The following is a 13700-nucleotide window of genomic DNA, read 5'->3' as shown; positions in this document are numbered from 1 at the left end:
AGCCTTTAGCTTAAGCCTTAAACCTGAAGGGCTCTGCCAGCTTGCAGTACTCTACTAAATTGATTCAGATTGTATCAACTGAGTTTAAATAGACAGGAGACATGGATGTTTCCCAAAACATTATTTGGCCTGCCTTTGGGTCAGGGAAGGTATGGGCACAAAGATTGTCTATTAATTTTTACTTTCCTTAGATGACCGGCCATTCAGTTGACTATCGAAGCAAAAGGTCCACTTGTAATTGACAGCAGAGAATATCTGTGCTCCAAATTCTTTTTTTTTTAATTTTTAATTTTTATTTATTTATTTTAGAGGGGAGAGAGAGAGAGAGAGAGAGAGAGAGAGAGAGAGAGAAGGGGGGGAGGAGCAGGAAGCTTCAACTCCCATATGTGCCTTGACCAGGCAAGGCCAGGGTTTTGAACCGGCAACCTCAGCATTCCAGGTCGACGCTTTATCCACTGCGCCACCACAGGTCAGGCAAGTGCTCCAAATTCTTGCCAAAAGGAATAACTTTGTGAGACTAAGAGACATTGATAAGAGTGTGGTGGTTACAGGGGGAGGGGGGAGAGGGAGAGGGAAAGGGGGAGGGGGAGGGGCACAAAGAAAACTAGATAGAAGGTGACAGAGGACAATCTGACTTTGGGTGATGGGTATGCAACATAATTGAACGACAAGATAACCTGGATATGTTATCTTTGAATATATGTATCCTGATTTATTGATGTCGCCCCATTAAAAAAATAGAATTATTAAAAAAAAAAAAGGAATAGCTTTGGAGCACTCTGTGGATAGATTCTTATCTTAGTTCTGAGAAACAGTGTTCACAGAAGGTCACCTGAAGATAATTTCCCTAGATGATTGTTTCCAAAAATGTCTCCCTGAAATGTAAACAGATATTAAATGTTAAAATGTTCAAGTTATTTTGGTAAAATTCTGGGTTAGACAAGTTCCTTTACTGAAGGACTCCTTAGCATTTAATACATGTTAATGTGCATGTAAATATCCACAATAATCTGAGTTTACAATATTTCCTAAATTTACTTGACCACAGAAATTTTTATTTCAGATTGTATCACAAGGAATAGTTATGTTCCTCAGAACATGCCTTGTTCTAGATATTCTAAATATTATCTTTGGATCAAACCAGTTTATTAAAGTCCTGAGCACTTGACTACCTTACTCTGGTCTTTCCCATAGAATTACTTTAAATTTAAGGTATATGATTAGCCTGTATTAAAAGAAATTGTAAAAAATAGCCCTGTAGCATCCACTAGTATGTTTAAACATCTAGGTACCCTGAAATACACCGTGAACAGCCCATCACTGACTCTTTCTGAGAACCCCTGAAGACATTTCTCTTAAGTCAACACAGGGATAGTTGTGCGTCATCTGAGCAACATTTCTTTTTAAATCACACAGGCATTATCAATTATGTAACTGTTTTTTATTCCTTGTGTTGACTGCTAGGAAGTTCACAGTGAAATTTGCACTAACAATGCTACATGACTTTATGGTATGCACTTTGTACAAATTTTATTTTGGTTTTCATATGACTTCTTTTTCTTGCTTTTTACTTATTTGATTTCCAAATTTAATAGCCTGGTTCATATTTGTTATTATTATTATTATTATTATTTTTAAGTGAGAGGAGGGGAGATAGTGAGGCAGACTCCTGCATGCACCCTGACAGGGATCCCAGCAGCCACATCTGGGACTGATGCTCAAGTACCGAGCTATCCTCAGGGCCCGCCATACTTGAACCAATGGAGCCACTGTCTGTGGGAGGGGAAGAGGGAGAGAACGGGGAGAGAGGAGGAGGAAGAAGTAGATTGTCACTTCTCTTGTGTGCCCTGACTAGGAATCGAACCTGGGACGTCCATATGCTGAGCCGATGTTCTATCCACTGACCAACTGGCTAGGGCCTCTTTTTATTAATTAAAAATTTTAATTGAGTTTATTGGGGTGACATTGGTTAATAAAATTATGTAGGTTTTAGGTGTACAATTTTGTAATATATCACTTAAATATTGTATTGTATGCTCACCACTATAAATCAAGTCTCCTTCCATTACCATTTACCCCCCTTTTACCCTCTCCTACTTCCTCCATCCCTCGGTTCATTTACTATTTCAAAAAATACTTATTTAGCCTTTTCTATGGGAGAAGCACTAGTCTAGATATTGAAGATACAATGATAAAAAGATATATATGATCTTTGCTATTCAGGTATTACAGTTCACAAGTGAATATAGACTAGTAAATATACAATACACTGTATCCGGTATAGAAAAGATTTGATAGGGGAAGTATAATAGGAATATTTACCCTCTGTGAAGAGATAAGGAGCACTATTGCAAGTTTCAAGATACAGTAATTAGAAAAAAGCTTCTTCAAGCACTCTGGCCTACCGACTGCTCTGGACTCTTCCTTTACCCTGTGGTTAAGCACTGCAGTGCCCATCCTCTCTCCGAAGCTGCGTCCAAACATGGCAACCCAGTGCTGCAGTTCCATGTTGGTTCCTCCTGCTTTGGTGCTTCATTTCCTGTAAGGAGATTCTGCAGAGTTCCAGGGCTAAACATACTTAGCCTTGGGTATTCTGAGTTTCCCCAAACCCACTGACTGCATGCCGTTCCATATCCAGTAAACTAGACATGGCCAGGGAGAGGATACAAGGATGGAGGAAAAGAGCAAGGAGACACACACTTTGGATGTACCTGCATTTACAGGAAAGAATAGCTAAAAAAAAGGACCCAGAGGAAGAACTGTCAGAGAGACGGGAAGCCCAGGGTCATGAAAGCCTTAGAAGGAAGGGATTTTAAATATATACAATGCTACAGAGAATTCAAAAAGGATAGAGGTGGTTATGCAGCCATTGGATTTGGTGATGAGATAATGACATCAGGTAATGGCACCCTCCAAAGAGCAAGCTTAGCTGGGTGGTGAGGATACAAAGAGTTAAGGATTATACAATCCAGTGTGATTGTGGGTGGTGAGGCAATGGAAACAAGTATGGACTAGCTTCCTGACAATTTGAGGAGCAGAAGGAAAGCAAGAGGTAGGGTGGTACCTTAAGGGAATAGCAGGGTCAGGAGAAGGTTGGTGCTTTTTTGAATGACCAAATGCTTCACCCACATACATTTCTCATCACAAAAGACTGCCGAAATGTAGCTATGCCACGGTTGCTGGGCACTGGGATAATGCATACAGTCAACATTCTGAAATGCTTCTTAAAAGAGCACTTGAATCATAACCTAAATTTTTAGGAGGGGCAGTGATTTCTTATCCACCGTATCTTGATCAAACTTCAGATAGTCTTAACCTAATATTTGAAAAGTGAATAGTTTAAACTCATTTGTTGAGCTGTTCCTTTGCAGTGGGGTAATAGCCAAACAGTGACAACGAAACAGAATTTTGCAAGCAAGCAACCCTGCTGGCAGCAGCAGCCCAGGGTGGCAGCTGTGTTGGATGAAAGGCATGGACCTAACGTTGAGAAAACAGAGGGCAAGGGTGAAAGTGAGGATGATTCCCAAAATCTTCTTAGATTATAAATGTGGAATATAGGACTGTAGTTTATGTAATAGGGTGCTAGAGTCAAGAATTTCCTAACGACTTCTATATACATACATACATACAAACATACTTTCACACACACACACACACACACACACACACACACACACACCTACACCGGTACTATTGGTCTACCTCCATGTGTGTCTGTTGAGGCTCAAGCCTGCCTATACTCTGAGACCGTTCTACATTCAGAAAAGAAACAGACAAGAGTCCCTGAACTGTTTCCCCAGTCTTTGCTTGGCTGCCTCTAAGGGTCTGCTGCCCAGATGGTTCCTGACCCTTGCTGCCCTCTCATCTACTCCTTCACTATTGGGTCACGGCTCCCTCTTATTCCCACTGTAGGTGTTTGTTCTACAGAGGTTTTTTTCTCCACTGCTTGTCCTTGGGGCCCTCTCCCCACCCTGACATTTCACCTACCACTTTTCCCTGCCTTTCTAAGAACTAGTGCTTGCTCATTGGGCCAGGGATAAGCTAATAGTACTGTCATCTAACTTAAGTGAGCATTTACTATGTAACAGACACTGCTATAACTGCTTTATGTTAATTATTTTATTTCATCATCTTAACAACTCTTTGAGGTGATGGGCTTACAGATGAGGAAATAGACACAGAGAGTTGAATCAAATTGTCCAAGAGACACACCTAGAAAGTTTCAGAGCTGAATGCCTGGCTTTAGATCCCATGCTCTTCACCCTTATAATAATATATTGCTTCACCTATAAGTTTAGATGAAATGGACCAGGATCACATACAGTTGGACTGTACTACTAGGGATCATAAGTCCAGGCAGATGCTGGGTATCAGAAGCATTAAAATCCAGGCCCAAGGCCTCAGTAGACAAAGGGAAGCTTCATTCTATCCTAGGATAACAATAGGGGACTGTCCTTGAAAAAGACCATCCAGGGAATGGCTAGGCAGGGCTAGAAAATGAGTAAGCACTCAATGAGGTTGGAAAGGGGGGAGATTAGGGCTGTATGTGCCCAATCCAATTGTCCTCATTGTCTATTTTGGATCTACATTAAAGCTCAATTATGAGTTGAATTGTCCTCCCAAAGTATATTGAAGTCCTAGCCTCCAGTACCTGTAAATGTGACATTATTTGGAAATAAGGTCTTTGCATATGATCAAGTAAAGATGAGGTCATTAAAGTAGGCCCTAATCTATTGTAGTAAGACTATATCCTTATAAAAGGGGGGAATTTGGACCCTAAGGCAGACACACAGAGAGAACTCCATGTGAAGGTGGAGGCAATGATTGGGGTGATATACCTATCAGTCAAAGAGAGCAAAAGATTTCCAGCACCCCACCAGAAGCTAGGAGATAGTCATGGAACAGTTTCAACTTCACAGTCCTCAGAAGGAACCAATCCTGCTGACACCTTAATATTGGACTTCTATCCTCAAGAACTAAGATAACAATAAGCTTCTATAGTGTTGTTATAGAGCCTCAGTTAACTAATACAAAACCCAATGCCAAAGTCCAAACTCCATGTCCAATTCAGGTACATCTGAAAGGTTCTGGGCTGTGGTTCACAGTCACAGATCATAAAGCTCTCTTAGAGCTCATGTTTCCTATGATGAAGACCCTGGAATATCAAGAAGGGAAGATAAAAGAAGGGATATTTGTGTGAAACTGTTGCCTCTCAGAAGACAGGTGCACATTAGGCAGTACTTTCAGACTTAATATGAATTCAATTGATATAGTGCCAGTCATCAGCTATAGATTCTGCCATTTGTCCCTAGACACAAATCTGGAACACTCACATTTGAAGAAATAAACACATTGCTTACAAATCAGCATGTATCAACATCCTGCATTGCAGAGCAGGTAGACAAGTTAGGACAGGATGTATGTCATTCTAGAGGAGATGTCTGATATTCATGCATGCCTTCACCTACCAAACTGGACTTTTCAAGACATAGAAAGAATTGTAGAGAACTGCAAAATACATTTATATCCCCAAAATTAGCAGTCATGGAAGACTCCTGTGAAAGAAAAGTAATAAAAGTTAGTGCCTTATTTTGAAGATCTCTGTACCACTTGTAAACGTACACATAGAAAGATGGAAGCTTTCTGACACAATGACTTGCAGTCTGCCCTTTCTAGTTGGCTTTTCCACTCTTTGAAGATATTGGGGTAGTAGGGCCAGGTTTGTAGGGTTAGTCTTAGCAGAACACAATGATTCAAGTCTTCTTAGTAGAATAATGGGTCCAAGCCATCAGTATGTGAATGTGTACATTATGTGGGAACCCGAACGAAGTGGGATATGAGCAAAATTGGAATCTATAAATGTATTTGTATCTATTGAGAATTTTGGAAATCTTATTTTCCAAACAATATTTGTAAAATCTTGTTCTCATAACCTCCCTCTCACGTCTTGTAAGTTTTCTGGGCACAGTGATGTGAAAGCCAGAGATGCTGAAACTCTCAGCCTGTGCAATCACATGTTGACAGGCTTCATTGAGTCAAAGCTGAGTAATCAGCTGTGCTTGAAGTGCAGATCAGGTTGGGTTTCACAGTTTCAAATGCAGTTTTCTCTGGGACATAAGAAACAATGCTGAACCTGGTCTAGTGAAAAGGCACATAGACCTTCTTTTCTTTTAATCAATAAAAATGTTCAACCAATATATACATATAATATTAATAATAAAAGCACATGTTTATTGTGTGAGGGAATCAGGAAGCCTGGATCCTTGTTCTGAATGTAAGATCCCAGACAAATTCACCTCTCTGGGCCTCTTTCCTGTTTATAAAAGTTGAATTTATACCCAATAACCTCAAAGTTATCCTCTAATTTTAAAGTTTTAATTTTTTTCTAATTCCAAATTATTCATTCAACAAATATGTAATTTTTACCATATTCTTAAGTAATCATTTTAGAAATCAGAAAGAACAAAATTATTACTATCACAACAGAAGACATTCATTCCACTTTGTCTTATTATCACTTTGTGATCCAATTTAGATTCTGAGCATCTTATTTTAAATTATATGTGACTCTTAATATTGAACAAAAATTCTAATAATAGTAATATACTGATGCAGTATTGTTTAATACCCATAGTAATAAAATAAACATGTTTGGCAGGTATCAGTGGATGTGAATTAGAAGCAGAATGAGAGAGAAAGGCATAATTACCCAGTTTGGGGCCTATTCCCTATTTCAATTGTTCTTACAATTTCAGTGCAGCTTTCGTAATACTCCTGCCCAGAACTGCTGCGTTATTTTCTTAGGTATTGCCAAATGGCTGCTTTGCTCCATCCTAAAAGAGAAAATGTTTCACCAAAGATCAAAACATCCATTTTAATCTACAAAAAACACACATAAAAACCCATGGCAGCATTTTCTTTTATCATCATAATCATTATCATTAAAAATTAAAGATATAATAGTAAATATTTTCAGTGATAGAAGCTATAGAACTTTTACCTTTTTACAAAGGGAGGAATACAATATGGCTCTGATTACCTGCCGCTTGCGTGGGACAGCCAAGGCTCTCAGTGAATGGACTTTCTGCCAACAAGCTCTTAAAACATTGTATGCTTGGCCCTTGGCCTTTAAGCATGGTGAACATTTGCCATGGATAGCAGCCTTGAAAACCCTATGGCCCGTAACAAAAGGGTATTTTCCCCCTTTCATAGGGTCAAACATATGCTGTATGCTTCGCTGTCAGTCCTGGCACTGCAGACAAATTCCTTTCATAGAACAGCATGTATAAAGCCTGTAATTATCAGCTGCAGGTAGTGGCCACCTGCTCATGGAATACACAGAAATGGGAAAAGATGTGGAAGAATCTGTAGCAAGAATTCTCCTTTTGAATTGGCCCTGAGAGGCCCTGCCTCTGAGGGGTTTAGAACAGATATGACTTTTAATCAGCCTTCTTTTGCTTACTAAACTGACAATTTCAGAGTCAGAAGGTAATCATACATAGACAATTAAGGCATCAAGAACTTTCCGAACATACCCAGCCAGGGGTCCGCTCCATCAAATTTCATATTACCATATATTCTCTGGGCTAACTCCATGCTACTTTTAGAACCATGATGCATTTGTTTGGTATTCATTTAGGTGTTTGATTAGGTAGTAGATGCTGTTGTGCACCACCCAGATCCCCTTTGAGGACCAAGGTACTTATTTATTCTTTCAGCTCCCAAGAATGTTGTCTGATGAAGGTCCATAGCTGAGTCCCTCCCCAGGAATTTCTTTCAGCCTAAGAAAAGTGCCTCACAGTGGTTACACTCTCTCTGTACGGTAGACCATATCCAGTATCAGATTGATCTATGCCAGGAAAGAAGGCCCGCCCTCTTATATCAATTCTGGGAAGCTCTGAAGGGCCATCCAGGTTCAGAGCTCTCCAGGGGATGAGTTGACATATCTGCTGTAAGTTCATCTTTTTTCTGCCCCATGATGCCTCCCTCTTTCCCTTTTGCTTTTGTTTTACTGTTTTGTTACTGACAGTATTCTCCAAATAAACTACCTTCATGCAACCTAAGATAGACTTAGAAGTTTTTATGTTCAAAATATTAAAAAAAAAACACTTAAAAATTCACATTACTGATCAGACATTTCAATGGCTATCTCAGATTTAGGCTCTTGGATTGAAAGGACCCAGGTATGCATTGCCAGCTCCTGTTTGATCTTATTCTGGGTAAATTGGAACTCACTGAATTCACTGGACTTTGTCTACAACCTCAGAACTGTGGACGGCTGAAAGTCAGCTTTCTAAACACATTGCTTCCATTCTTTCTCTTTTAGTCATTTCAAGATTTCTGAAATAAGGCTTAAAATACTACCTGGAAAAAATCTCATCTGCTACAAGAGTGATATGACAGAAACCAAGCCGCCATTTATTGTGTTCATAGGATGACAGGGAGATGGAGCTGAATGTAGAGAAAGCATAAAGTCATGTCCAATGCATTCTGATCTTGAGATGAGGGGCAGGAGCTATCAACTCTTGATTATCTCCAAGCCAAAGAAAACTGAGAAGGCCAGTCACTCCAGTCACTTCTAGGATCAACCTTGGGGATTTATTCTACTATAAGATGTGCTCATAAGTATTTGGGAGGTAATAAATTAAAGCTAGCAGAGTTCTCAGATTGCCTGAGTAGTGATCTGAGCTTCCTCAAGTCACTTGTATTGGGAACTACGTGGGACTGGGCTAGGGCAGATTACCCGTTCTCCAAGATTATGGTCAGGGGTGTGAAAGAGGGTGCAGTGGCTTACTTATATTTTCTGCTATTAAGTAGCAATTGAACTGATGTTGACTTGTTTCTGACCCAAAAGGTTCTGATGTCTTTTCAGGATTCAACAAATCACACTGAAGTGGCTTCTTGCTCCTCTTTGAGTTAAAGGGATTCTGTGTGGCAATCTTTTCCTATTACTACTCACCATTTATTGAGTTCTAGCTGTATTAGAGAGGAAGCCCCTTACCCCTACGCATGTACAGTGCAAGAAACAAGACACATATAAATGTATCAGTGCTTTCTGTTACCAACTGAGTGCTCTCAGACCATTGCCCAAACTGCTCGTAATACTGGGTATTCGGGATTACCAGGTCTATGGGAAATGTTCTTCTGTTAAGAGGTTCTTTGTGTTTTTTCTCAAAATTATTTTATTCATTTATTGTTTTTTTAAGTTCTTGTTTATCCACTACTGTAGCAAAACACCCTCTCCTGCCCATCCGTAAAGCTAGTTTCATCAAAACACTCATTTATTCTGAAATTGGTAATATATTCATGTGATCCTAACATCAAAAATCATAAAAGATATATAATGAAATCTCTTCCTGCTGCAATATATCATTTGCCTAATAAAAATCTTGATTTTAATCCCAAACTACCAAAACCAGGTAGTTTTCCTATGCTTTGTAAAACATGGTAACATAGCAGATATATTTTTCTTTCCTTTGCCTTTTTTATCTAATAAGACTCATAGATCTTTTTAAAGTTAATTAACATTTAATAAAAATTATTATTTTTTAAGAGTGGTCCAGAGCCATCTATCTCAATGGCTAGGGAGGCAGCCACATCACCTGAATTAAGAGCAGAGAGTAGACCAGGACATAGGTGGCCTGTAGGACAAAGGTAAGGTTATAACCTTCGAGTCACTTTACATCAATCAACACAAGATAGAAAAGAAGAAGGGAATGTGGAGATCGCTCATGTTGCAAGGATATAACATGAGGTCTGTATTCAGAGAGAGTGGAGTCAGAGCACACGCACAGGCTTTGGAATCGGAATGGCATTCAAACCCCATGTGAATGAGGCCCCGTTCGGCAAATTACTTAATTTCCCAATATCCCTACAAAATCTTTGGTGAAATCAACATTTCTCACTAATGCTTGTGGTGTGAATGGGTCTTTTCTGGGGAGTGTCAAGAGGTGCCAGGCTGTGCGTTAATATTAGTAAAAAGTGAAAGCAGACTGCACCTGGGGAAAGCCGCCATCACATTTCCTGACATCTTTTATGTTGTGAGTGTACCTCCACCCCTTCAGGCAGCCACCTCAGGAGCTTATTTCTTCGACTAAAAGTGCATCAGGCAGAAGGTTTAGGGGAAGGAATGCTCCCGAGGCTATTTATTCAAGCAACAAATATTTATCGAGCACTTATCATGTGCTGGGCACTGTGCTATGAACCAAGGGCACAAAGCTATCAGCAATAGTTCTTTGTTATTAAGATACTCTCAGTCCAATGAGAAAAAATGATGAAAGGCAGTGTGACAAGTCATGTGATGAGGGTTTGCAGAGGGTGCTATGAGAGCGCCTAGAACAGTGGTTCTCAAACTTTTTGAAGTCAGGGCGAATTTAAAATCCTACAAATAATTGTAGGCGCACTATATACAGATTTCTGAGAAATATGTTATAATAGTTAAGTCAAATATTAGAGAAAAAAATATAAAATCCAAGCGTGCTTTTATGGTAATTAAACAAAGTAAATACGACAAAATTAAATTTATTCTGACATTAAAATACATTTTTATGTTACATTTTTTGAGCTATGCTTTTTAGAATTTGTAAAAAAGAGGGATTAAAAAATTAAAAAACGACAAAAAAGTTATCTTTTTATATACATAGATACATTCTTAGTAAGATTTAGTAAATTTGGCAGGTCCCAGCACAAATGTGTTAAGTTTTTTCATTCTTGTGTTTATGAGAAACATGAGCCTGATATGTCCTAGTGATTTCTTCAATGTTTCGGCATATATATATTTGAAAGGCAAACTTTCATTTCCTCATCAATATATTGAAGAATTCCTCTCTTTTGACTCTTAATTGTGTTGAGGATAGAAAATTTTAATTCACATAAATAGGATGTTGAAAATTGTAGTAAAATGTTCCAAGATTTTTTAGATATTGTCACATATTCTTCTTTTATACAAATCCAAAAGTCTTCAAGAGACAATTTCTTATGTTTAATCATGATTCCAAAATCCCCACCATACATGTCATCTTAACTTTACACCAAACAAATGACAGAAGAAACTGGCCTCCAGTCTTTCCAGGGAACATGGGGGGGTAGTGTAAACAATCCAGCACCACAGCTTAACAGCCTTTTGCAACCTAATCAGGCAAGTGAGCTGGGAGGTTGGGCAGACTGTCAGTTTATAGCCATTCCCCACACCTCTGTCTTCCAAAAATCTAAACTCCAAAAACCCTGTTGGTTTTTTGGTCCCCAACAGGCACATATTTCTCTGGAATACCATAGGGCGCACCTGGAAATCTTCTAGGTTGCACCAGTGCACCCTGGTGCACACTTTGAGAACCACTGACCTAGAACATAAAGCCTTAGGACAGAGGGAAAATCCAGAGCCAATGAGCAAATCTTATACAAGTAAAGCTTTACTTTGGAAAACATTAGTATTGCCTTGTGAGCTAATGATCCAGAATAAAGTAAGTTTAACACTGTATTCAGAGAAGAAGCAGAAATAGCTGAATACTGCTCTTTGGGCCTCTGGTTCCCCTCCAGACTTTATATTTTAACTCATCTCATCTCAATCTCATGGTTTCCTTATTTTGTTTCCAGAGGAGCCTGCCCCAGAAAGAAACCTTGAAAGATAATGTAGAACTAGTGGATTTTCAAAAGCAGGTTGAAAGGGGAGGTAGTTAATTCATGAGCAAAGAACAGACTCTTTAGCTGGCAGGTTAGTTCTATCCAAGTGCAGTGAGGCATGTAGACAAGTCAACTTCATGATGAGCTTCCTTCTTTACTCTTCTTTCAAATACAGCTAGTGCTCGACTTACGACCACGATTGGTGCTGACAGACCAGTTGTAACATGATTTGGTCGTAAGTTGAGTAGGCTATATGTACAGTACTGTGAAATGATGTTATAAAAATCTTTAAGTCATATTTTATCATAATTTTCTTTCATTATTGTTATATATATATCATAATTTTCTTTGTTCATTTTATGCCATTTGTATCATCTCTACACCATTTTGTTTCTTATTTTTACATTTGTCAGGTTTAAGTAAAACACTGCATTACCAGTACAACTGGTTTAATATTTGCAAAGACAATTTCCTCTTGGTAGACATCTTGGGAGGGGTTTGATGAAAAATATCCAAGACACAAAACACAAATTGCTGTACCGAGTCTGGGATAACAGTTGAAATGGTGCACACGGAGATGGTAGTGCTGCCGGAAGCTGGTCCGCACTGTCGTCCACCCACCTGGGCAATGCTCGCGCTGCCAGATGCGGAGCAGTTTTGGCTAGTGATTGTGGTCGTAAAGTCGAATGGTCATAAATTGCATAGGTCGTAAGTCGATCAATACTTGTAATAGAATTTGCATAAACCCAGAGCAGAAAGATTTCAGAAGAAAAAAGATGCATGTATTTCAGATGCATTGTTCTTATATGAAGCTCTGTTACTCAGTAAGAAAAGGGAGACAAGGTGACTAACTTAATGAGACATTTTATAGTTTACCTAGAAAAATTTACATATTTCAGATGAGTAGTGTCTTTTGGTATATATAGGTTTGGTATATATAGGTTTATTTTGGCATTTCTGAAACAGATCAAAATGTTTTTGAGATTTTTTTTTAGAGTCAATTGAAGTTTAAAACAAGAAAATAGCCAAGTGATTTTACACTACTAAGTGGCAGTGGCATAATAAAGAGAGTCAGAAAGACCTGAGTTCCAATCCTGACTCTGCCGTGTGCTAACTGTGTAACCCTGGAAAAGCTTAGCCTCTCTGTGCACCATTTCCTCATCTCTGAAATGGGAATAACGATATCAAAGTATTCAGAAGAGGAGTGAGGTAACGCAACTTTTCAGCACTGTGTGATTGGCACACACAGTAGCTGCTCGACAAATCTCTCTCCTCTCGTTTGTTGTCAAGTTTTCTTGTGACCAAAATTTTTTCAGACAACTTGTTTATTATTGTTCAATATTAAAGCTTTGCCTTTATTGAGGATATGTAAAGAATGGGCTATCAATTCAACATTTAGGAATTGATTTTCTAGAAATACTCAAACCAATGTGCAAATGAATATTTATAAAGATATTATTTACAGTATTGTTCACAAGACTGAAAAATTATAAAAACAGCTCAGTGTTCATTAGTAGAAGATTGCTTAAGTAACTATGGTGCATCTTATATAGTGAAAGACTATGCAGTCATTTAAATGAATGCTAAGCCTACAAATCACACACATTATATATTTGTGTAATATTAAATTGTTTACCATGAGTATGTGCACATATTATCTTTGTAATTAGAAAACAAGAGAAAAAGAGGGAAAAATATTAACTCCGGATTCTGAAGAAAAGGGAATTATTAAGTATGTTAAGCAATGGCCATATTCAATGGTTACTCTGCACTTGGAGTCTAATGTTCATTTGTAGTGCGTGTGGCTCTCTGTATGTATACTGTCAAAGAATCAGGCCTGTTGCTTTACAGCCTTACCTAACGCTATCACTACTACTGCACATGCTCTAGTTCCATACTGAAACTGTACCAATAAATACATACATATTACATACATATTATAGTTATACTTCCAGGAAAGACACAACCAGTGCCATGGGACTTTAGGGCTACTTGGGAAGTCCCCTGCCAGTAGCGCCTTTCCTCGCTTGTTTGGATACCAGAAATTTCACCATCAGAAGTTTGATTTCTTCAGATTAAGG

The sequence above is a fragment of the Saccopteryx leptura genome, chromosome 6, assembly GCF_036850995.1.
Source record: "Saccopteryx leptura isolate mSacLep1 chromosome 6, mSacLep1_pri_phased_curated, whole genome shotgun sequence".
In the NCBI taxonomy this organism is placed as follows: Eukaryota; Metazoa; Chordata; class Mammalia; order Chiroptera; family Emballonuridae; genus Saccopteryx; species Saccopteryx leptura.
Note: the sequence above shows the minus strand (reverse complement) of the source record.